The sequence below is a fragment of the Pristiophorus japonicus genome, unplaced genomic scaffold (genome assembly GCF_044704955.1).
Source record: "Pristiophorus japonicus isolate sPriJap1 unplaced genomic scaffold, sPriJap1.hap1 HAP1_SCAFFOLD_655, whole genome shotgun sequence".
NCBI classification, from domain to species: Eukaryota; Metazoa; Chordata; class Chondrichthyes; family Pristiophoridae; genus Pristiophorus; species Pristiophorus japonicus.
In genome coordinates this window covers 163,667-189,377 of record NW_027254567.1, presented here as the reverse complement: position 1 = coordinate 189,377, position 25,711 = coordinate 163,667, and the positions used below count along the sequence as shown (strand labels likewise).

At 46.9% G+C, this 25,711-nt stretch overlaps 1 non-coding gene across 1 annotated transcript; it reads right to left on the bottom strand.

Moving 5' to 3' along the window:
- Window positions 1–21,506: 21,506 nt before the first annotated feature.
- On the bottom strand, window positions 21,507–21,578 carry trnaw-cca (transfer RNA tryptophan (anticodon CCA)). The gene has a single exon. It is a non-coding gene; the product is annotated as a tRNA-Trp (tRNA).
- Window positions 21,579–25,711: the final 4,133 nt, after the last annotated feature.

The window sequence follows — 25,711 nt, the reverse complement described above, 5'->3', positions numbered from 1 at the left end:
AAGTAATAATTAGCTTTTTTTGTTTTACCGACCAAAGTGGATAGCCTCATATTTCCCACATTATACTGCAGCTGCCAATTATTTCCTCACTCACTGACCCTATCTATATCGCTTTGCAGATTGTTTGCGTCCTCCTCACAACTTGCTTTCCCACCATATCTTTGTATCAGCAGCAAATTTGTCTACATTACAAACATGCAGAGCCCAGAACAAATTATTTTGCACCCTGGCGATGTTTTCCCATTGCCTTTGAAGGCGTATATCGCAGATTACCCAGAATGAAACCGTACATTTAAGATTTATACTATGAGGGAAAATTGCACCTTATTTTATTAGTTCGAGGTGTTTCATTAATTGGGTGACATGCTGTATTTGTTTGAGGTGCTGTGGAAAAATGGATCCTTACTCATTGCTGACTCTAAGTTAGAACAAATGAGTGTTCGACAGTAAAATGAGCACTGCACTTTAATTGAGAATTACATATCCAGAGTTATAGTAGGCAGCCGCATACCGCAGTGAAGGAGAGCAGACCCGAGAGACTCAGCTAACATTTGGAAAGTAATCACTGAATTAACACAGAAGAGTGCAAAACATTCATCAGAACAATATACAATCTGTACAATGAGTCTGATTGTGTTTGAAGGAACACGGCCATTGGAGAGAGAGCATCGTTTCCAATTACATTATATAATAAGTCTGATCAACATTTTCCAGTTTTGGGACGTTTAGCTTCAATTTCGGAATTTTGCATTTAAACATATTCTATGTCATGAGGGACTCAAATCAGCGGCCGTAATGTGTTTGTTCAAACAACTGAAACTAATTTCAACTCTGTTGCATCTTGACTGTCCCAGTGGGGAGCCCACAGGATATAATTGAAAGGCTCCGGGAATATTTCAGAGTTTAATTCAGAGAGATTGCCTAAAGCATGAAGAGGCAGCATCGCTTAACACAGAAAATGCCTGATACGTCCTTACTACACAGTATAAATACACACGAGGCCCATGCTTGAGAGAAGGTCAGTCTGTGACCTGTCCTTTATTCCTTCGCACTCAAGTGATGAAGGTGGGTGGAGCTTCCCCTTTTATACCTGAAGGTCCAGGTTAGGAGTATCTCCCACCTAGTGGTCAGTGTTCTCACGGTGTACAACTTAGGTCAGTTTATACATGGGTTACAATGCTGGTTGAATACATGACATCACCTCCTACCCCAAAGTCTTATTGGGATCACAGGTTGAGTCTCTCTGGTGGTTTACGCTCCCTTGTAGAGCGCCTGAGTTGGGGCTCCAGTTGTTGGGCGCTGGCCTGAGTGTCTGCTGTTTGCAGTGCTCAGGCCTGTCCGGACTGCCCACAGTGACTGGGCTCTCCTCCCTTTGGTTCCGGTGTTCGGTCACCTGTGGTGGAGTGAACTCTATATCGTTCTCTTCCTCTGCTTCTTCTATGGGGTTGCTGAACCTCCTTTTTGTTTGATCCACATATTTGCGGCAGATTTGTCCATTGGTAAGTTTAACTACCAAAAACCTATTTCCCTCTTTGGCAACCACAGTGCCTGCGAGCCATTTGGGCCCTGCAGCGTAGTTGAGGACAAAAACAGGATCATTTACATCAATACATCATGCCCTCGCATTCCTGTCATGGTAGTAATATTGTGACTGGGGCCTGCTCTCGACAATTTCTTTCATGGTGTGGAGTAAAAGGGATAATCGGGTTTTGAGCGTCCTTTTCATTAGTAGCTCTGCGGGTGGAACCCCTGTGAGCGAGTGTGGTCGGGATCTATAGGCCAACAGGAGGCGTGATAAGCAGGTTTGTAGGGAACCCCCTTGGAATCTGAGCATCCCCTGTTTGATTATCTGCACTGCTCGTTCTGCCTGGCTGTTTGAGGCCGGCTTGAACGGTGCCGTTCTAACATGGTTAATTCCATTGCCTGCCATGAAGTCCTGGAATTCAGTGCTTGTGAAGTACGGGCCATTGTCACTGACCAAGATGTCCGCTAGACTGTGGGCAGCGAACATTGCCCGTAGACTTTCTACCGTGGCAGAGGATGTGCTTGAATTTAAAATGTCACACTCGATCCATTTGGAGTAGGCGTCCACTACAACCAAACACATTTTCCCCATGAAAGGACCTGCGTAGTCCACATGGATGCGTGACCAAGGCTTGGCCAGGGGCTAAGGGGGGCTTCCCTGGGCGCATGGCCCAGCTGGGCACATGTGTTGCACCTGCGAACACAAAGTTCCAGATCTGCGTCTATCCCTGGCCACCAAACGTGTGACCTGGCAATTGCCTTCATCGTGACAATGCCCGGGTGCCCATTGTGGAGTTCTCTGATGAACACCTCTCTGCCCATCTGGGGCATGACTACGCGGTTTCCCCACAGTAGGCAATCGGCTTGAATCGAGAGTTCATCCCTGCCCCTGTGAAATGGTTTAAATTCCTCAGGGCATGCCCTGTACGTGGCTGCCCAGTCCCCATTCAGGACACATTTCTTGACTAGAGACAATAGCGGGTCTCTATTTGTCCAGACTTTAATCTGACGGGCTGTCACTGGTGAGCCTTCGCTTCCGAAAGCTTCAACAGCCATGACCATCTCAGCACCATGCTCGGTAGCCCCCTCAGTGGTGGCTAGTGGGAGCCTGCTGAGTGCATCGGCGCAGTTTTCAGTGCCCGGTCTGTGCCGAATTGTGTAGTCATAGGCAGCTAACGTGAGTGCCCACCTCTGTATGCGGGCCGATGCGTTTGCATTTATGGCCTTGTTGTCGGCCAAAAGGGACGTTAGGGGTTTGTGATCTGTCTCCAGCTCAAATTTTCTGCCAAACAGGTACTGGTGCATTTTCTTTACCACATATACACATGCGAGCGCCTCCTTTTCTACCATCCCGTAGCCCCTTTCTGCCTGGGACAGACTTCTGGAGGCAAAAGCTACCGGCTGTAACTGACCCTTGGCATTGACATGCTGCAACACACACCCGACACCATAGGACGACAGATCGCACGTTAACACAAGTTTCTTACATGGGTCATATAGCGTTAACAGATTGTTGGAACATAACAAATTGCGTGCTCTATTAAAAGCCCTTTCCTGGCTATCCCCCCAGACCCATTCACGACCTTTGCATAGGAGCACGTTCAGCGGCTCCAGCAGCGTGCTCAATTTGGGAAGAAAGTTGCCAAAATAATTCAGGAGCCCCAGGAACGAACGCAGTTCCGTCGTGTTACGGGGTCTGGGTGCTCTCTGGATCGCTTCCGTCTTGGATGCAGTTGGGCTGATCCCGTCTGCTGCTACCCTCATCCCCAGGAATTCTACCTCTGGAGCTAGGAAGACGCACTTCGCAGTTTTAAGGTGCAGACCTACCCGGTCCAGTCTGCGTAGCACCTCCTCCAGGTTGTGGAGGTGTTCTTCAGTGTCGTAACCCGTAATGAGGATGTCGTCCTGAAAAACCACCGTCCCTGGAATCGACTTGAGGAGGTTTTCCATATTTCGTTGGAAGAGCGCGGCGACCGAGCGAATCCCAAACGGAATCTGTTGTACTCAAACAACCCCTTGTGTGTCGTGATGGTGGTCAGCTTCTTCGACTCACTCGCCAGCTCCTGGGTCATGTAAGCTGAGGTCAGGTCCAATTTTGAAAAAAGTTTGCCACCGGATAGCGTCGCAAAGAGGTCCTCCACTCTCGGTAGTGGGTACTGGTCTTGGAGTGACACCCGATTGATGGTGGCCTTGTAATCGCCACATATCCTGACTGACCCATCCGCCTTGAGCACCGGCACAATCGGGCTCGCCCAGTCACTGAATTCGACTGGTGAGATGATGCCTTCCCTCAGGAGGCGGTCCAATTCGCCTTCTATCTTTTCCCGCATCACGTACGGCACCGCTCTGGCCTTGTGGTGTACTGGTCTGGCGTCCGGGTTTATGTGAATCACTACCTTGACCCCCATGAAAGTGCCAATGCCGGGCTGAAATAATGAGTCAAATTTGTCCAGGACCTGTGAGCATGATACTCGCTCCACAGAGGAAATTGCATTGACATCGCCCCATTTCCAGTTCATGACAGCAAGCCAACTCCTCCCCAGTAGTGCGGGACCGTCCCATGGGACAATCCAGAGTGGCAACCTGTTCTCTGAATCTTTGTGGGTCACGACTACCGTGGCGCTGCCTTGCACCGGAATGATCTACTTGGTGTAAGTCCGTAGCTGTGCGTCAATCGGCGATAATTTTGGCCTCCTGGCCTTGGATGCCCACAACTTTTTGAACTGTTTGATACCCATCAGGGACTGGCTGGCACTCGTGTCTAACTCCATTGATACTGGGATGCCATTGAGGACCACTTTCATCATTATTGGTGGCGTCCTGGTGTATGAACTGTATACGTGCTCCACATGAACTCGCTGAACTTCAGCTTCCAGCGATTTCCCCCAGTGTCCATTTCTGCAATTTCTGCAGGCATTTTGCTCATCTCTGCAAACTCCGGCTGAACGTATGCCTCCACGCCTCCAGCATGAGTTACGGTTTGAAACAAAAGGTCCCTTGCCAGTCGATCGTCCCTGACTGCCCCTGTTATTGTCCTTGAGTGCACCATTAACAGGTGTTGATGGCCCCATTACTGGCCGCATTGTCCCTTGCAATGGCGTGAATCGCTGTTTAGCTTGCCATTGTCTCTGTCGAACTCCCCCTCTGGGTTCGACTACATGTTGGGGCATGCCTGACTGCCCTTGTCTGCCTGGAGAACTGTGTGCTGCTTTAACAATGTTGAATCTCTGTCCCAACCATTCCTTAACACAGTACCTCTCGTCTGTTCTGCTAGTGGCCATGCTCACGTGGTTTAAATCCCAGTTTCTTGTCGCCATTGATACGTCCTTACTTCACAGTATAAATGCACACAAGGCCTATGCTTGAGAGAAGGTCAGTCTGTGACCTGTCCTTTATTCCATAGCACTCAAGTGATGAAGGTGGGTGGAGCTTCCCCTTTTATACCTGAAGGTCCAGGTTAGGAGTGTCTCCCACCTAGTGGTCAGTGTTCTCACGGTGTACAACTTAGGTCAGTTTATACATGGGTTACAATGCTGGTTGAATACATGACAATGCCTGCGACATTTTCCATCATTGATAAAATATTCTAAGTGATCCTTGCAGTCACTGCTCTTCCTGGTCAGTGATTATACTCATTGACGTTGTGTAACTAACTCTGTGTGTGATCCATATTTGGCCTTGTTCTGTATCTGACAATGTAGTGATGACCATTAAATGATAGGGGCAGTGACATAATTTCAATAAATCGGAAGTCCACATTAGCCAAATTCCCACTGCTCATTTATGCCGTTCCTTTAACAGAAACCATAACTCTGTACTCTGCAGACACACAAATGATGCAGTTATTGCTGTTGTTGGAACACTTTGTATACTTGCACCTGCCCTCGGCACTAAAAGCTCTCTAAAGTTTGTTTCTTACTGGGATTCGCTGTCACAATAGAGTTGTGAGAACTGAGAGGCACTGGGCAGACTGCAATATCTGACCGGACTGAATCTGTATTACTGGGACTATCTGTCATTGTACAACTGTATTGAGTGTCGTTCATTGACTGGGGTCGAACATCTGACCATAGTGGCCATGTAATTACTGGAATTCTTTGAGGATACAACGAGCATGGTGGATAGAGGTGTACCGATGGATGTGGTGTATTTAGATTTCCAAAAGGCATTCGATAACGTGCCACACAAAAGGTTACTGCAGAAGATAAAGGTACGCGGAGTCAGAGGAAATGTATTAGCATGGATAGAGAATTGGCTGGCGAACAGAAAGCAGAGAGTCAGGATAAATGGGTCCTTTTCCGGTTGGAAATCAGTGGTTAGTGGTGTGCCACAGGGATCAGTGCTGGGACCACAACTGTTTACAATATACATAGATGACCTAGAAGAGGGGACAGAGTGTAGTGCAACAAAATTTGCAGATGACATTAAGATTAGTGGGAAAGTGGTTTGTGTAGCGGACTCAGAGAGGCTGCAAGGAGATTTGGATAGGTTAAGCGAATGGGCTAAGGTTTGGCAGATGGAATACAATGTCGGAAAGTGTGAGGTCATCCACCTTGGGGAAAAAAACAGTAAAAGGGAATATTATTTGAATGGGGAGAAATTACAACATGATGTGGTGCAGAGGGACCTGGGGGTCCTTGTGCATGATTCCCAAAAGGTTAGTTTGCAGGTGCAGCAGGTAATCAGGAAGGCAAATGGAATGTTGGCCTTCATTGTGAAATGGATGGAGTACAAAAGCAGGGAGTTCCTGCTGCAACTGTATAAGGTATTGGTAAGGCCGCACCTGGAGTACTGCGTGCAGTTTTGGTCACCTTACTTAAGGAAGGATATACTAGTTTTGGAAGGGGTACAGAGACGATTCACTAGGCTGATTTGAGAAATGAGGAGGTTACCTTATGATGATAGATTGAGTAGACTGGGTCTTTACTCCTTGGAGTTCAGAAGGATGAGGGGTGATCTTATAGAAACATTTAAAATCATGATAGGGAGAGATAAGATAGAGGCAGAGAGGTTGTTTCCATTGGTGGGGGAGACTAGAACTAGGGGACACAGCCTCAAAATACGGTGGAGCCAATTTAAAACCGAGTTGAGAAAGAATTTCTTCTCCCAGAGGGTTGTGAATCTGTGGAATTCTCTGCCCAAGGAAGCAGTTGAGGCTAGCTCATTGAATGTTTTCAAGTCAAAGATCGATAGATTTTTAAGCAATAAGGGAATTAAGGGTTACGGGGAGAGGGCAGGTAAGTGGAGCTGAGTCCACGACCAGATCAGCCATGATCTTATTGAATGGCGGAGCAGGCTCGAGGGGCTAGATGGCCTACTCCTGTTCCTAATTCTTATGTTCTTATGTTCTTATGTAATATTGGAAGTTTCTGCCATTGTTGAATTGTACTGAGTGTGGGTCACGAACTGAAGTGGATCATTTTACCCCAGTTGTCATGTAACACTGGGCGTATATGCCACTATAGAACTGCACTGGTTGTGGGTCATTAACTGCAGTGGAACCCCTGATTCCATTGGCGATGTATTAGTGGAGGTATCTGTCATTGGAGAATTGTATTATATGTGGGTTACTAATCGGCGTTGAACACCAGACTCCAGTGCCCATGTATTGCTAGGTTTATCTGTCACTAGAGAATTATTCTGAATGTGAGTCACATATAGAATGCCATATTATATACAGCTCAGCAATCGCCCATTTGGTGTTTATATTCCACTCGAGCCTCCTCATGTCTTTTCACATCTAACTCTTATCAGTGTAACTCTCTATTCCCTGATTCCTCAGTTACTTATCTAGCCTCCCCTTAAATTAATCTATACTTTTCGCCTCAACTACTTCCTCACCAATCTCTGTGTAATGACACTTTTGCTGAATTCCCCACTTGGTTTCTTGGTGACTCTCTTATATTGATAGTTCCAGTGTTGTTCTTCCCCACACATGAACACGCTCTCTCTGTGTCAACTCAATTAAAACCTTTCATCATATTATACACCTCAATTAGGTCACACCTCAGACTTTGCTTTTCAAAAGAAAAGAGATCCAGTCTCTTCATCCCTTTCTGATAGGTATAAAGTCGTATTTCTGGTATCATTCTTGTAAATCATGTTTGCAACCTCTCCAGTGCCTCTATATCCTTTTTATAAGGATATAAAGGCAAGAAACAAAAAGGGCCACTGAATATAAAAGGGCTGCAGGAGGGGTCAAAACTAAAAATCATGGTTTAAAAACTAGGATGAAAACACTCTATCTAAATGCACTCAGCATTCGAAATAAAGTAAATGAGATGATGGCACAAATCATTACAAATGGGTATGATTTGGTGGCCATTACAGAAACATGGTTGCAGGGTGACCAAGACTGGGAATTAAACATACAGTGGTATCTGACGATTCAGAAAGATCGACAAGAAGGGAAAGAAGGTGGGGTAGCTCTGTTAATAAAAGATGATATCAGGGCAGTTGTGAGGGATGATATTGGCTCCAATGAACAAAATGTTGAATCATTGTGGGTGCAGATTAGAGCTAGTAAGGGGAAAAAGTCACTGGTCAGCGTAGTTTATAGGCCCCCAAATAATAACTTCACGGTGGGGCGGGCAATAATCAAGGGAATAATGGAGGCATGTGAAAAAGGAACGGCAGTAGTCATGGGGGATTTTAACCTACATATCGATTGGTTAAATCAAATCGCACGGGGTAGCCTGGAGGAGGAATTCATAGAATGCATACGGGATTGTTTCTTAGAACAGTATGTAACAGAACCTACAAGGGAGCAAGCCATCTTAGATCTGGTCCTGTGTAACGCAACAGGAAAAATAAATGATCTCCTAGTAAAAGGTCCTCTCGGAATGAGTGATCACAATATGGTTGAATTTGTAATACAGATTGAAGATGAGGAAGTTGTGTCAGAAACGAGCATACTATGCTTAAACAAAGGGGACTACAGTGGGATGAGGGCAGAGTTGGCTAAAGTAGACTGGAAGCAAGGACTAAACGGTGGCACAATTGAGGAACAGTGGAGGACTTTTAAGGAGCTCTTTCATAGTGCGCAACAAAAATACATTCCAGTGAAAAACAAGGGCGGCAAGAGAAGGGATAACCAGCTGTGGATAACCAAGGAAATAAAGGAAAGTATCAAATCAAAGACCAATGCGTATAAGGTGGCCAAGGTTAGTGGGAAACTAGAGGATTGGGAAAATTTTAAGCAACAGCAAAGAATGACTAAAAAAGCAATAAAGAAAGGGAAGATAGATTACGAAGGTAAACTTGCGCAAAACATAAAAACAGATAGTAAAAGCTTTTACAGATTTATAAAACGGAAAAGAGTGACTAAAGTAAATGTTGGCCCCTTAGAAGATGAAAAGGGGGATTTAATAATAGGAAATGTGGAAATGGCTGAGACCTTAAACAATTATTTTGCTTCCGTCTTCACAGTGGAAGACACAAAAACCATGCCAAAATTTGCAGGCCACAGGAATGTGGGAAGGGAGGACCTTGAGACAATCACTATCACTAGGGGGGTAGTGCTGGACAGGCTAATGGGACTGAAGGTAGACAAGTCCCCTGGTCCTGATGAAATGCATCCCAGGGTATTAAAAGAGATGGCGGAAGTTATCGCAGATGCATTCGTTATAATCTACCAAAATTCTCTGGACTCTGGGGAGGTACCAGCGGATTGGAAAGCAGCTAATGTAACGCCTCTGTTTAAAAAAGGGGGCAGGCAAAAGGCAGGTAACTATAGGCCGGTTAGTTTAACATCTGTAGTGGGGAAAATGCTTGAAACTATCATTAAGGAAGAAATATCGGGTCATCTAGATAGGAATAGTGCAATCAAGCAGACGCAGCATGGATTCATGAAGGGGAAATCATGTTTAACTAACTTATTGGAATTCTTTGAGGATATAACGAGCATGGTGGATAGAGGTGTACCGATGGATGTGGTGTATTTAGATTTCCAAAAGGCATTCGATAAGGTGCCACACAAAAGGTTACTGCAGAAGATAAAGGTACGCGGAGTCAGTGGAAATGTATTAGCATGGATAGAGAATTGGCTGGCTAACAGAAAGCAGAGAGTTGGGATAAATGGGTCCTTTTCCGGTTGGAAATCAGTGGTTAGTGGTGTGCCACAATGATCAGTGCTGGGACCACAACTGTTTACAAGATACATAGATGACCTAGAGGAGGGGACAGAGTGTAGTGCAACAAAATTTGCAGATGACACTAAGATTAGTGGGAAAGCGGGTTGTGTAGAGGACTCAGAGAGGCTGCAAAGAGATTTGGATCGGTTAAGCGAATGGGCTAAGGTTTGGCAGATGGAATACAATGTCGGAAAGTGTGAGGTCATCCACCTTGGGGAAAAAAAACAGTAAAAGGGAATATTATTTGAATGGGGAGAAATTACAACATGCTGTGGTGCAGAGGGACCTGGGGGTCCTTGTGCATGAATCCCAAAAGGTTAGTTTGCAGGTGCAGCAGGTAATCAGGAAGGCAAATGGAATGTTGGCCTTCATTGCGAGAGGGATGGAGTACAAAAGCAGGGAGATCTTGCTGCAACTGTATAAGGTATTAGTAAGGCCGCACCTGGAGTACTGCGTGCAGTTTTGGTCACCTTACTTCAGGAAGGATATACTAGCTTTGGAAGGGGTACAGAGACGATTCACTCGGCTGATTCCAGAAATGAGGGGGTTACCTTATGATGATTGATTGAGTAGACTGGGTCTTTACTCGTTGGAGTTCAGAAGGATGACGGGTTATCTTATAGAAACATTCCATGAAAAACAAGGGCGGCAACACTGATAGTGTTGTTTCACAGAATGAAAGAAATGCGAACAGGGACAATCGAAATTTCAATAACTGAACTTTAATAATGAGTGAAACTTTAACCCTTGATGAAGTTTTATCCCCGATCTGATTTTACACACTCTGTATTTGAGTCGATTAGTTTTAAAATGTTCATTGCTCATGCGACAATGTACCCTGGACTGCTTTTGTTCAATTTTATTGCAGACAAGTTTTTGCTTCACAAATAATGTTTCCGCCCAGGCTCGCAACAGAGACCTTTCGCGTGTGAGGCAAACATGATAACCGCTACACTACGGAAACTGCTGCTTAACTCAGTGCCCAGAGAGAAGTGTTCAGCAACAAGCTGAAATGCTCAATCCCTCTCTCTGCAAAAAGTTCCTTTCACAAACATTTCTCTGACCGGAACTGCACCAAACAACAATGTTCTCCTTTCAAAGTCATTAAACTCCCCAATTTCCACATCTGCAATGTTAAGGACAAGGACTGAAAGCGCTTTGCGATCAGAAAATTGCCGGAAACCCCTGTGGCTAATGACAGGACTTTTGATGGTTGATTTCCGTACACACCTTGTGTTATGTATTTAACCCTTGGCGATCTGTATCACACCACCACCAGAGGGCCGACCTGTTGGAGTCCCAAGTGTTCCCAGCATCCATTGGGAGCACGGTATATAAGCACTCTGGAGTTTTATTAAAGGAGCTAATGTCACACTTACTCATTGTTCACAGTACTCAGTTTCATTCTTTATTATGAGCGTATCAATTGGCGATGAGACAATGAACAACCACGCGAAAATGCAAGTAACAGTTGGTATAACTTGATAACAGCACAACTGGCAATGATTGCGGAATATACTCGTGCAGCCAAAACGCACAATGACAACCTGGAACTGCACGGCTCCGAATCCTCAGGGAAAACAATTAAAGGCTTTGTCCCTGAATGGGCTACGATCCACCAACCTTGCAGTTAATAGCTGAACGCACGTATCCATTGCACCACAGAGACTGATAGATGCACATATTGCAAGACATCCCTGTGATATCTTCACAGAGCACAGCACACACAGCTTCCTAACATGCAGGCTGCTCTCTCGGAACTCTCCGGAAAGAGCCTGTTCTGTTTAATGATTAACTGTACAGTTGCAGTACACAATACGTCCACATCCATAGTGTGGCGCTACAAGCATTACATGCTGACAGACATTACAATCCCAAACTCGGGTGTCAGTCAGTTAAAGCTTCAGATTGCTCTGACCGGGATGGAACTTGTTCACTCTCAGTTGTACTTTTCCCAAATAAAGGGTGGGACATTCATTGTGGATGTGTGGAAGCAGTCTGGTCCCGCACACTGCAGACACTTCCATGTCACCACCAACCAGCTCTCCCACAACCGGTGTGATCTACCTTCCAGCCTTCCGGTGCCTTGTCTGTGACGAAGTATTCTGATTGTCCCGAAGCCGGTATCCTTTGTCATCAATAGGGTTTTAAGTTGATTCGGTAATTTTTACCTGCTGGACAGTCGAGGCACAAATTGTAGAGTGGAACACTTGCGTGGACCCCGGTTTTCTAGTGGTTGATTTTCCTGGTTGGGTCCATCGGTCGCGGTGGTCCGGTTGATGCCTGTTACCAAGTCAGTTGGTATTGATGTTCCACTGATTGGTTTTTTGAAGTTCTTTTCTCTGATGTCGTGATGTCTCTTCCTGTGTTTTCTCGCCGTGTGCTCTCGATCTTGATCTTGTTGTTGCAAAGTAATGGTCAGAAAAATAGGTTGCTCTTGGTACGATAGGCCCCCAGTTATACTCTGAGAGGCTGCTTAATCTTCGTGCCAAATCTAACGTTTCTTTTGTTTAAGTTTTGCTGCCCATTGATTTAAGTGGTCTTCTTTGTATAAGTTTTGGCGGACTAGCTAACTGAGACTTGATTAAATGTTTTAATCTGGTGTTGATAGACTTTGGGACGGTGATACTCCTTCTTTATGAACTGATGAACTCTTGTCCATTGTAATAGCACTGCTTTGGCTTCGGGAAGTCTGGGCTGAGCCAGATATTTCTATACATGTTGAAAAGGTGTTGGAATATGGATGTGATATTTGGGTCCTGTGGGTGGGGTGGATAATGTTTCTTCCGTGGTCGATTGTTTAAATGCTAATGTTTTCTGGGAGCCTGACTATGGTTAAACAGCTCCCCCAGACAAACTGATTAGCTACAATATCCAAACTCTAAATCCCACCCCTCTGTCACTGCAGCTTTTCCCCACAGGCCCAAACGTGCCTTTTAAAATCCCAAACTTGATTAAGAATTGTAGATTTCTTCCATATGCTTTTTAGGATCCAAAACTTTATGTTTACTCGTCCCAAATCGAATTTTCTTTTCAGTGAGTCCAAACACTGGGGGGTTTCCACGAATTTTGGAATCTACATTGGCAGTCCCTCGGAATCGAGGAAGACTTGCTTCCACTCCGAAAATGAGTTCTTTGGTGGCTGAACAGTCCAATACTAGAGCCACAGACACTATCACAGGTGGGACAGATAGTCGTTGAGGGAAGGGATGGATGGGACAGGTTTGCCGAACGCTCTTTCTGCTGTCTACACTTGATTTCTGCATGCACTCGGCGATGAGACTCGAGGTGCTCAGCGCCCTCTCGGATGCACTTCCTCCACTTAGGGTGGTCTTGGGTCAGGGACTCCTGGGTGTCAGTGGGGATGTTGCACTTTATCAGGGAGGCTTTGATTGTGTCCTTGTAGAGTTTCTGCTGCCCACCTTTGGCTCGTTTGCCATGACGGAGCTCTGAGTAGAGCACTTGCTTTGGGAGTCTCGTGTCTGGCATGAGGACAATGTGGCCTGCCCAGCGGAGCTGATCGAGTGTGGTCAGTGCTTCAAAGCTGGGGATGTTAGCCTGAATAAGGTCGTTGATGTTGGTGCGTCTGTCCTCCCAGGGGATTTGTTGGATCTTGCGGAGACATCGTTGGTGATATTTCTTCAGCAACTTGAGGTGTCTACTGTACATGGTCCATGTCTCTGAGCCTTACAGGAGGGCAGGTATTACTACAGCCCTGTAGACGATGAGCTTGGTGGCAGTTTTGAGGGCCTGGTCTTCAAACACTCTTTTCCTCAAGCGGCCGAAGGCTGCACTTGCGCATGGAGGCCGTGTTGAATCTCGTCATCGATGCCTGCTCTTGTTGATAGGAGGCTCCCGAGATATGGGAAGTGGTCCATGGTGTCCAGGGCTGCGCCATGGATCTTGATGATTGGGGGGTAGTGCTGTGCGGTGAGGACAGGCTGGTGGAGGACCTTTGTCTTACGGATGTTTAACGTAAGGCCCATGCTTTCATAGGCCTCAGTAAATACGTTGACGATGTCCTGGAGTTCAGCCTCTGTATGTGCGCAGACGCAGGCCTTGGTGAGGCCACACCTGGAATATTGTGTACAGTTTTGGTCTCCTAATCTGAGGAAGAATGTTCTTGCTATTGAGGGAGTGCAGCGAAGGTTCACCAGACTGATTCCTGGGAGGGCAGGACTGACATGTAAAGAAAGACTGGATCAACTCGACTTATATTCACTGGAATTTAGAAGAATGAGAAGGGATCGCAGAGAAACATATACAGGTCTGATGGGATTGGACAGGTTAGAGGCAGGAAGTATGTTCCCGATGTTGGGGAAGTCCAGAACCAGGGGTCACAGTCTAAGGAAAAGGGGTAAGCCATTTAGGACCGAGATGAGGAGAAACTTCTTCACTCAGAGAATTCTGAACCTGTGGAATTCTCTACCACAGAAAGTTGTTGAGGCCAGTTCGTTCGATATATTCAAAAGGGAGTTAAATGTGGCAATTACGGCTAAAGGTATCAAAGGTATGGAGAGAAAGCAGGAAAGGGGTACTGAGGTGCATGATCAACCATGATCATATTGAATGGTGGTGCAGGCTCGAAGGGCCGAATGGCCTAATCCTGCACCTATTTTCTATGTTTCTATGTTTCTATGTTTCAATGTTTCTATGCAAAGCACAGAAAAAAATGGTTGAAGTATCGACTCTGCCTCAGTTAGCATTTCTTTCATTGTGCAAAAGAAGGTGACGGGTTAATTAATGATGCTTTTCCGTGAAAGCAACACAAAAGTTTAACAAAAAAACATACGGTGACTGGCAGGTGAGCACTGCTTCTGACACCCGGTGGGAATGGGCGGGGATTTTAAAGCCCCTTGTATTGTGAAACCTTCATATCGTCAAACATTTCCGATGTGCTGTATCGACCTCGTGGCGCAACGGTAGTGTGTCTGACCCCAGATCACGTCGAGGTCACTGTTCTTCAGGGTAATTCGGGAATTAATATTTTCTTTGCTGTTTGGCAATAACCAGACCCTTGCTCCAAGGTCTGTCTCACTGTTTCCCCGATGTCAGGCAGAGATACTCCTGCTGCCCTCATTTATTTCATGTGACAGGACACAAAAGTTCAAAATAAACCTGCAGTTGGCCACATATTGCCCTAAATAGTCAGGATGGCCGAGCGGTCCAAGGTTCTGTGTTTAGGTCGCAGTCTCCTCTGGAGGTGTGGGTTCACATCACACTTCTGACACTTCCTGTTTTTAATCATTAAGTGAAACTCATTGTTTGACACCACGACCAACGCCTAAAAAGTGGGATTTTGCAGTCCACCTGCTCGCTTAACACTTCCGTCTGACCTGGTGCTGAAAGTGGAGATGTTTCCGCAGTGTAGCGGTTAACACGTTCGCCTCACACGTGAAAGCTCACCAGGCGGGATTATTTTCTGGAGCTTTCTCCTCATGCATGCTCAGGGGCGAGTTTGTTCTCCTGTGAAATGTCATAAGATCGTAAGCATGTAAGGATTAGGGGCCAGAGGAGACCATTCGGCCCCTCAAGCCTGGTCCACCATTCAAGAAGATCCTGGCAGTTCCTCGACAGCAAGTTTAAACATCTGGGGCAGAGCTGTAATCAACGTCAAAAAGGTGTATTTTGCAGAAGCCCAGCTAACTCAGTCAGTAGATCATGAGATTCTAAATCTCAGGGTCACAGGTGCGAGCCCACGTTTGGTGATTATTTTTCATCGAATTATATGATCAGAAGTTTACAGCACGGAAGGAGACCATTTCGGCCCATCGTGACTGTGCCGGCCAATAACAGGCTCTCCAGCCTAATCCCACTTTCCAGCTCTCGGTCCATAACCCTGCAGGTTACGGCACTTCAGGTGCACATCCAAGCACTTTTTAAATGTGGTGAGAGTTTCTGCCTCTCCCACCCTTTCAGGCAGTGAGTTCCAGACCCCCACAACCCTCTGCGTGAAGAAATTTCCCCTCAAATCCCCCCTACACTTTCTACCAATGACTTAAAATTTATGCCCCATTGTTGTTGACCCCTCTGCTAAGGGAAATGGGCCCATTCTATCCACTATATCAAGGCCCTTCATAATTGTATACATTTCAATGATGCCTCCCCTCAGCCCACTTTGTTCCAAGAAAAACAAACCCAGCCTATCCAATCTATCCTCATAGCTAAGATTCTCCACTCCCGATAACATCCTCGAAATCTCCTCTGTAAGTCTCCAGTGCAATCACAGTCTTCTTCCTGTAAAGTGGTGACGAGAACTGCACATAGTACTCCAGCTGTGGCCTAACCAGTGTTTTATATTCAAGCATAATCCACCTGCTCTCTTATTCTAGGCCTCGGCTAAAAAAGGCCAGCATTCTGTATGTCTTCTTAACCAGCTTATCCACCTTGCCTGCTACCTTAAGGGATCTGTGGACATGCACTCCCAGGTCGCTTTGTTTCTCTACAATTCTCAATGTCCTACCATTTAATGTTTAATCTCTTTCTATTGTGTCTGTAAGCACTCAAGTAATGACTCCATGAGGCAAGGTATTGTACTTGAACTGTGGTGACCTTAGTCCATTTATTGCAGTTCCTGAGTGAGGGTACAGGATGGTGAGCTCCGTTTTATACCTGGTTACCTGTCGTGTACAGGTGACCCCGAGGTCTCCACCAGTTGCACCCTCTGGTGGTACAGGCATAGTGTATACAGTGTGAAGTTACATCCAGTAGTCTTATGTAACTGTACATTGAGTGTACAGGGAGTATACTTATATTATACAGACACAACATCACTCTCCCCTCAGTCTTGTGCCACTTGCCTTTGCATTGTGTGCTCTGGCCCGAGACTTGAGTGCCCAAAGCCCTTGCACCTTGTCAATGCTTTGGCTTGGTTCTCTCCCTGTGGACCCCCAAGTCCTTATTGCCACGACATTGGGAAATGTTCAGCAGTGGATGGTTGGAGGTTGCAGTGGGGGTTGTGTGGGTTCTGGGTGTGATCCATGTGTGTCCATGGCTACATCCATCCATTCCCCCCCCCGTCACCCCCCCCCCCCATACATAGACCCTGTGTGTGGCTCAACACCTGCATGTGCAGACCTGTACAGACAGAAAGAACAAAAAAACATCGGATTAGTTACATTACTGTTTGGGTTCTGCAGTAGTGGAACAAGTACATTTTACAGGTAAGGTACATACGTGGTATCACAGTCTTGCCCCTGGGTTGTGTAGGTGCAGGTGGGTGAGGACACTAGTTCCAGAGTAACCAGACTGTGTCCAGGTTATCTGATGGCGGCGCTGTGTCCCCTGCCAGCTGGGTGGGCTCAGATCGCTCACCTGGCTGAGTCTCAGAGCCTTTGCCATTGCCTAGTGAGGGGCAGAGCCACAGGAGTGTGTGGCCTCCTTGTCCTCCTTTGAAGGGTGCGGTGTCTCCCTGCTGCTCTTCAGCGATAGTGGGAGCCTGGTCATCCCAGGTCCCGTTGGGAGGTCAGGAGGGTGCTATCCGCTTGCTCCCAGTACTGGCCCTGGTGGCCAGAGAGGTGGAGCCGATCGGGGGCAGGGTACCCGTAGTGGTGCCTTTGCCGTCCGCTGATCACTGGGCCTGCAGCTGGTATGCTCCCTCTGTGTGTGGCCACACTCCCTGGGGTATCACATTGGTCCCGGAGGGGCAGGCTACATGGTCGCGGGACCTGGGTGCTGACGGGAGGTTGCCCTTGGTTTTGTCGGCATGCTTGTAAATCCCAGCATTGCACGTCATCACTTCGTTTACTCTCACAATACATTGGTTCCGACCGCAATCTCCCGACTTATCATGATTAGTTACATTTACAAACTTGAAATTGTCAGTTACATCTTTTACATTTGTATCACCATCATCGCTGGAAAAAGAGTGGAACTGTCCCTTTAATTGTGATGGGTTGCCGGTCTCCTTTAAGAGGGTCTTTCAATCTTTACCCCAATCCGGTTCGCCGTTCGGCATCACGTGTTGCTCCCTTGTGGTCTGGCTGCCGCCATCTTGACTTCAGGCCCTTCACCTCGTGGTTCGGACGCCATCTTCTTTCTCTCCATGAGGTAGGCTGCGGTGATCCTTTTCTCCCCAGGCTCTGCCACGGATGACAGGAAGTTGTCTTCTGCGTGAATTTTCTTCTCCGGAGTACTGCCACTGGAGCCTGGAAGGTGAGGTCTGGTTGTTTGGGCTGGATCATCTCGCCGTTGGGTTGAGCGGTCTGTGTCGTTACCTCACAGTCGAGTTGGGCGGTTGGTTTTTCAGGTGTTGTGCTGGATCCAACTTCGGGGCCGCGGAGGACATCGATCGCTGGAGGTTGGAGCTTTTCCCAGCTCCAAGTGATCTTTTTCATCCACCTTCTTCCTAATAGCTTTGGACCATCACCAGCAATGATCCACAAAGGTAACCTGTGCATCTCGCCGCCATGGGACACCTGGACATCCACGCTGCCAACGACTGGGATGTATCGTTTGTGTAGGTGAGCAGTTTCACTTCGATCGGGATCATTTTAGGTCGTTCGATTGGATTGTCCCAGAGTTTCTCAAAGGCTGCCTGATTCATCAGTGACTGGCTCGCCCCTGTGTCCACCTCCATCGTGACTGGAACATAGTTGACTTCAACTTCCATTTTCACCGGGGAACTCTCGGTGGTGCAGGTTAACACTCCGTACACCTCATCGTCGCTGGACTCCGGATGATCAGCCAACTCTTCATCGACTCGGTGAGTATGATTTCTCTTGCATATTCGCTGGAGGTGGCCCTTCATGTTACAGCCTTTGCAAGTATAGTCTTTATAGCGGCACTGGTGGGCCCTGTGATTTCCTCCACAGCGCCAGCATGGGGTTGGCCGGTTGACCACATGTGGCCGACTCAGGATTGTGGGACTCGGGGTTCTGTTCTCTCTTCCCTGAGAGAGACTGCTAGCAGCAGCCCTGCCTCTAAAAGGCACCTTTCGGTTCACAGTACTTGCCGGGTTAGAGTCCTGGGGGTGAGACATCCACTTGGAATCTCAGGCCGAGATCATGAACACCTGGCTCACGTTAATTGTCTTCTGCAGGGTGACCGTGGTGTCCGCAGAGAGCAGCCTGTGGAGAAGGCCCTTGTGACCGATTCCAATAACAAAGATGTCCCTTAGTGGTTCGGTGAGGTGATCACTAAAATCACATGGTGCAGCCAATCGTCTCAGGTCTGCAGCATATTTTGCGATTTCTTGGCCTTCGGATCCACCGGTGGGGAGAGAACCGGTGTCTGGCTGTGAGGCTTCTCTCTTTAGGTTTGTTCCTGTACCAGCGTTACGAGCTCAAGATATGTTATTGTCTTCTCTGGGACTAGCAGGTCCCTGACAAGGCCATAGACGGTGGGCCCACAACTGCTGAGCAGGATAGCTCTGCACTTATCAGCCAGCGAGGTCGGGTCGTCTCCCCCCATGTCATTTGCAATAAAGAAGTGTTCGAGCCTTTCCACAAAGGCCTTCCAATCTTCCCCATCGGCGAATTGTTCAAACGTGCCAAGGTTAGCCATTGTCACATGGAAATTCGTATTCTCGTCACCAGTTATTGTGTCTGTAAGCACTCTAGTAATGACTCCACGAGGTAAGGTATTGTACTTGAACTGTGGTGACCTTAGTCCACTTATTGCAGCTCCTGAGTGAGGGTACAGTACTGTGAGCTCCCTTTTATACCTGGTTACCTGTTGTGTGCAGGTGACCCCGAGGTCTCCACCAATTGCACCCTCTGGTGGTACAAGCATAGTGCATACAGTGTGAAGATACATCCAGTGGTCTTATGTAACTGTACATTGAGTGTACAGGGTGTGTACTTATTTTATACATGCACAACAAAGATCATCGGTTAATTAATGGTGTTTTCCCGTGAAAGCAGGATAAAATTTAACAATGATTTAATTTCTGCATTTAGAAAGACATGGGTTAATCACGGATAGTCAGCATGGATTTGTTCAGGGAAGGTTTTGTCTGACTCACTTGATTGAATTTTTTGAGGAGGTAACCAAGTGGATCGATGAGGGCAGTGCGTATGATGTAGTGTATAAGGATTTTAGCAAAGCTTTCGCCAAGTTCCCACATGGAAGACTGGTCACGAAAGTAAAAGCCCATGGGACCAGGGCAAAGTGGCAAGTTGGATCCAAAATTGGCTCAGAGGCAGGAAGCAAAGGGTAATGTTTGATGGGAGTGTTTGGGACTAGAAGGATGGTTCCAGTGGGGTTCCACAGGGCTCAGTGCTAGGTCGCTGACTTTTAGTGGTAACATCAATGATCTAAACTTAAATATAGGAGGTATGATTAAAACGTTTTCAGGTGACACTAATTTAATCCAGAGAAGTGTGAGGCTGTGCATTTGGGGAGGGAAAACAAGGAAAGAAACACACATTAAATGGTCGGACATTGAGAAGTGTGGAAGAACAAAGGGACCTTGGAGTGCATGTCCACAGATCCCTGAAGGTAGCAGGCCAGTTGGATAAGGTGGGTAAGAAGACATACGGAATGCTGGCCTTTATTGGCTGAGGCATGGGATAGAAGAGCAGGTTGGTTATGCTTGAAATGTATAAAACACTAGTTCGGCCACAGCTGGAGTATTGCATGTAGTTCTGGTCACTGTATTACAGGAATTATGTGATTGTACGAGAGGGTACAGAGGAGATTTACGAGGATGTTGCCAGGTGTGGAGAATCTTAGCTATGAGGACAGATTGGATCGGCTGGGTTTGTTTTCATTGGAACAGAGGAGGCTGAGGGGAGACAACATTGAGATGTATAAAATTATGAGGGGCGTAGATATAGTGGATAGCAGAGGGGTCAACAATCAGGGGGCATATATTGAAAGTAATTGGTAGAAGGTTTAAAGAGGATTTGAAGGTAAAATTCTTCATGCAGAGGTTTGTGGGGGTCAGGAACTCGCTGCCTGAAAGAATGGCGGAGGTAGATACCACAAGTAAAAAGTATTTGGATGTGCACCTGAAGTGCCGTAACCTGCAGGGTTGTGGACCCAGAGCTGGAAAGTGGGATGAAGCTGGATCGCCTCTTGTTGGCCGGGGTGGAAGTGATGGGACGAAATGGCTTCCTTACGTGCTGCAAACTTCTATCATTCTATAATTCTGTGAAAAATTTAAATGTCCAATGTGGGTCTCGAAACCACGACCCTGAGATTAAAAGTCTTATGTTCCACCGACTGAGCTCGCCAGGCTTCTGCCAAACATACCGTTCTCTCACTGCTTGCAGACAGGCGCCTGTTGGCTCCGTCCCAGATGTTTAAACTTGCTGTCGAGGAACTGCCAGGATCTTCTTGAATGGTGGACCAGGCTCGAGGGGCCGAATGGCCTATTCCGGCCCCTAATTCTTACATGCTTATCATCTTATGAACTTTTCACAGGAGAACAAACTCGCCCCTGAGCATGCATGAGGAGAAAGCTACAGAAAATATTCCCGCCTGGTGAGCTTTCGCGTGTGAGGCGAACGTGTTAACCGCGACACTGCGGAAACATCTCCACTTTCAGCACCAGGTCAGACGGAAATGTTAAGCGAGCAGGTGAACTGCTGAATCCCAGTTTTAAGGAGTTGGTCGTGGTGTCAAACAATGAGTTTCGCTTAATGATTAAAAATAATAAATGTCAGAAGTTGGATTCAAACCCACACCTCCAGATAAAACTGCGATCTAATCACAGCACCTCAGACCACTCGGCGGTGTGTGTGGTCACCTGCAGGTTGATTTGGAACTTGTGTGTCCTGTCACATGAATTAAATGAGGGCAGCAGGCGTATCTCTGCCTGACACCGGGGAAACCGTGAGACAGACCTTGGAGCAAGGGTCTGGTTATTGCCAAACAGCAAAGAAAATATTAATTCTGAAAGAACAGTGACCCCGACGTGATTTGAACACGCAACCTTCTGATCTGGAGTCAGACGCGCTACCGTTGCGCCACGAGGCCTACACAATGTGTTTGAGATGTTCGTCTATATGAAGCTTTCACAACACAAGGGGCTTTAAAATTCCCACCAGGTGTCAGAAGCAGTGCTCACCTGCCAGTCACCATATGTTTTTTTCTTAAACTTTTGTGTTGCGTTTATGGAAAAGCATCATTAATTAACCCGTCACCTTCTTTTGCACCATGAAAGAAATGCTAACTGAGGGACAGTCGATACTTCAATCATTTGTCCTGTGCTTTGCGGAACGGGCAGGGAAGTGGACCTGAGTCCATGATCGCATCGATCATGATCGTATTAAATGGTGGAGCAGGCTCGAGGGGCGTATGACCGACTCCTGCTCCTATTTCTTTTGTTCTTATGTTCTTCAGCATGTTAACCCATTTTACACACTGTATTGTCGATGTCACCAGGAATCTGGGGCAACTTTTGTCAAATTTAACAGCACCGGTTATTCCTTCCGTGCAGAGAAATTAGAATCAGTCGTGAAGATAAAATCCCATGGTGATCCTTTTCAGATTCAACGCAGTAGGATTTCAAATAAAGTGAAAGAATTTTACAGTGAAACGATTTGGAAGTTTTACTTGTATTTGTATCTTTAATTAAACTTTGTGGCGTCTGACTCCCGATCATGCCTCTGCTGAATAAGAAAGGGGGGTTTGACGTTGACCAGACTGCACTGCCCCTGATATTTGTGAGCTCATCCTTTATATTCAGTGGTTTCTCACCCTTTGATGGGCTGCAGTGTAGCGGATATCACGTTGGCCTCACATGCGAAAGGTCCCCGGTGGATCCGTTTTCTCTCACTGAAAGTTATCTATTTATTGAAGTGAAATAAAGAGCAATTCAGGAATAAGGGAGCCTTTCTACCAGGAGAATAAATAGCAAATAAAAACAGCAAATGCTGGAAATCTCAGCAGGTCAGGCAGCATTTTCCAGGAGACAAAACTCTCCTCCGATTGTTCCCTTATAGCAAGTTTAAACATAATGTTTCGACCCAGAATCAAACCGGGTACTTTTCACATATAAAGCAAATGTGATAACCACTACACTACAGAAACCTCTGGCACAGCAGCCCCAACAGAGGGGAGCTGACCAGTGAGCTCCCTCTGTGCTGATCGGGAATGTGTTGGCTCACCTAAAACAACTTCTGTCCCACACTGAAAGTTTTCAATCCTTCTCCTCCACTGCCCTTTACAGAAATGTCACGGATCACCCAGCCACCGTGTTCACTTCCACATCCTCACAGTGGGGCCACAGAGGCTCCTACCGTCTCCCCGCGATCAGCGAACTCACCCAGTTTGTAAAATTAAACCCCGAACACGTGCCCGGCAAAGGGCAGGAGAAGCCAGATAGTCTGTAAGCTCGGTCTATCGCAGAAAGTATTGGTATTCATGGTGATTACAGCAATTATTAATCGTCTCACAGACCTCAATTATTTTTATGCGATGAATTGATCGAGAATTGAAACCAGTTTAGTGCGCCGGATCTTAACCCCTCGACCACCAGGGAACGGTTATGATACATATAGATATATTTATATATATTTATATATGAACCTGAATATCAATGGCTAGCTACCTAGACCTCATGGTGCAACTGTAGTGCGTCTGACTTTGAGTGAGAGAAATTGTTCCACAATGATACACATTTCATCTTTTAAACACTAGAAACTGAGACAGGGGGAATAAATAGGGAAATAAAAGCACAGGGATAAAGACAAGAGGAAGAGAGAAGGGGAAAGATACTGCCCCCACCCAGAACAAATGCAGAAACCCCTCTGCTGTGCTCGGGCTGGCCACCCACAGCCTGGATACACTAACGGGAGAACACCAGCGGCAGGTCGGGGCCATAAAAGGAACGGCGAGCGGCCCTGGGAGCAGCTTGGAGGTCCCGGGAGACTACTCCAGGGAGCAGCGCGAGCTGGTGCAGGAGGGCGGCGGCAGCGAAGTGTGACGTCATCAAGGTCCAGGTCGGTGATTGGAGCGTGGGCAGGTACAGCAGGAGCGGCGAGATCGGGGCGAAGGAGCGGCGAGAGACTGTAGAGGGACGTGATCGGTGCCCAGGGGAGGCATGAGTTCAGGGCCAGGGGCCCAGGGTTAGCACGGGCCAGCCCACACTGCGATATGTGTGCACACTGGGTCCGTGCAGCAGAACTGGTCTCCAGTCGACCTGCTTAACCCTTGCCACTGGACCAAGACCTCGCTCTGTCAAGCCCGTGTGATGGCTGGGGTGCAACGGCCACCACATGTTAAAAAAATCCACGCACAGGCATCTTCCATCCTTCGGGATGTAGTTCGGATCCTTCATTGAAACACCTGTGAATTCATCCTTTTTCAGCGTGGAAGCAAGTCATCCTCGTTTTGAGGGACCGCCTATGATGATGATGATGATGGATACATTAACGTCCCAACAGCTCATTGACTGCAGGAGTGGGACCGTGCGGCGCTTCAGAAAACATGTCGAAAAGGCCAAGTCACTAATTTTGTCTCATGTGCTCCTCCGATCAAGAACAGCAACACACACTAAAAATGCTTCAATAATGGTTATATCTTATCTCCACATTTGCTAAGCAGGTGGTTTGTTGGTCTAGGGGTATGATTCTTGCTTCGTTGGTTGTTACTTGATATTTGCAGAAAGATCCTGGCTTCAAATCCCAGACCAGCCTTGAGATTGCATTGAAATTTTGCAAAGAAGGACTTGTATTTCTGCAGCGTCTGTCAGGAACTCATGATGCCCCAAAACGCTTTACAGCCGTTGAGTTGCCTTTGAAATGTTGTCATGTGAAGAAAGATGTGCCCAAATCACCTCAACTCTTTGCAAACGAGTTCATAGAATCAAAGAAGTTTACAGCACGGAAGGAGGCTATTTCGGTCCATCGTGTCCGCGCCGGCCAACTCGAGGCTATCCAGCCTAATCCCACTTTCCAGCTCGAGGTCCATAACCCTGCAGGTTACGGCACTTCAGGTGCACATCCAAGCACTTTTTAAATGTGGTGAGGGTTTCTGCCTCTACCACCCTTTCAGGCAGTGAGTTCCAGACCCCCACAGTCCTCTGCATGAAGACATTTCCCCTCTAAACTTTCGGCCAATTACTTTAAATTTATGCCTCCTTGTTTCCCTCTGCTAAGGGAAATAGGTCCTTTCTATCCACTATATCTCGGAACCTCATCATTTTATACACCTCAATGAGGTCTCCCCTCAAGCTCTGTTCCATGGAAAACAAACCCAGCCTATCTAATCTGTCGTCATGGCTAAGATTCTCCACTCCCAGCAACATCCTCGTAAATCTCCTCTGCAGCATCTTCAGTGCAATCATGTCTTTCCTGTAATATGGCGACCAGAACTGCACGCAGTACTCCAGCTGTGACCAAACCTGCCCCACCGACCCCATCTCTTGTATTCTATGTCTCGGCTAATAAAGGCAATCATTCCATATTCCTTCTCAACCACCTTAGCTACCTGGCCTGCTACTTTCAATGATCTGTGGACATGCACTCGCTGGATTCTGGGGAGGACCCAGCAGATTGGAAAACTGCAAATGTAATGCCCCTATTTAAAAAAGGAGGCAGACAAAAAGCAGGAAACTATAGACCAGTTCGCCTAACATCTGTGGTTGGGAAAATGTTGGAATCCATTATTAAAGAAGCAGTAGCAGGATATAGAAACATCGAAACATAGAAAATAGGTGCAGGAGTAGGCCATTCGGCACTTCGAGCCTGCACCACCCTTCAATAAGATCATGGATGATCATTCAGCTCAGTACCCCTTTCCTGCTTTCTCTCCATACCCCTTGATCCCTTTAGCTATCAGGGCCACATCTCCCTCTTGAATATATCTAACAAACTGGCATCAACAACTCTGCGGCAGAGAATTCCACAGGTTAACAACTCTCTGAGCGAAGAAGTTTCTCCTCATCTCAGTCCTAAATGGCTTACCCCTTATCCCTTAGACTCCGACCCCTGGTTCTGGGCTTCCCCAACATCGGGACCTGTCCAGTCCCGTCAGAATTTTATATGTTTCCATGAGATCCCCTCTCAGTCTTCCAAACTCCAGTGATCTCTCGATCCCTTGATTCCCCGAGACTCGAAAAATCTATCTAACGCAGCCTTGAATATATTCAGAGACTCAGCATTCAC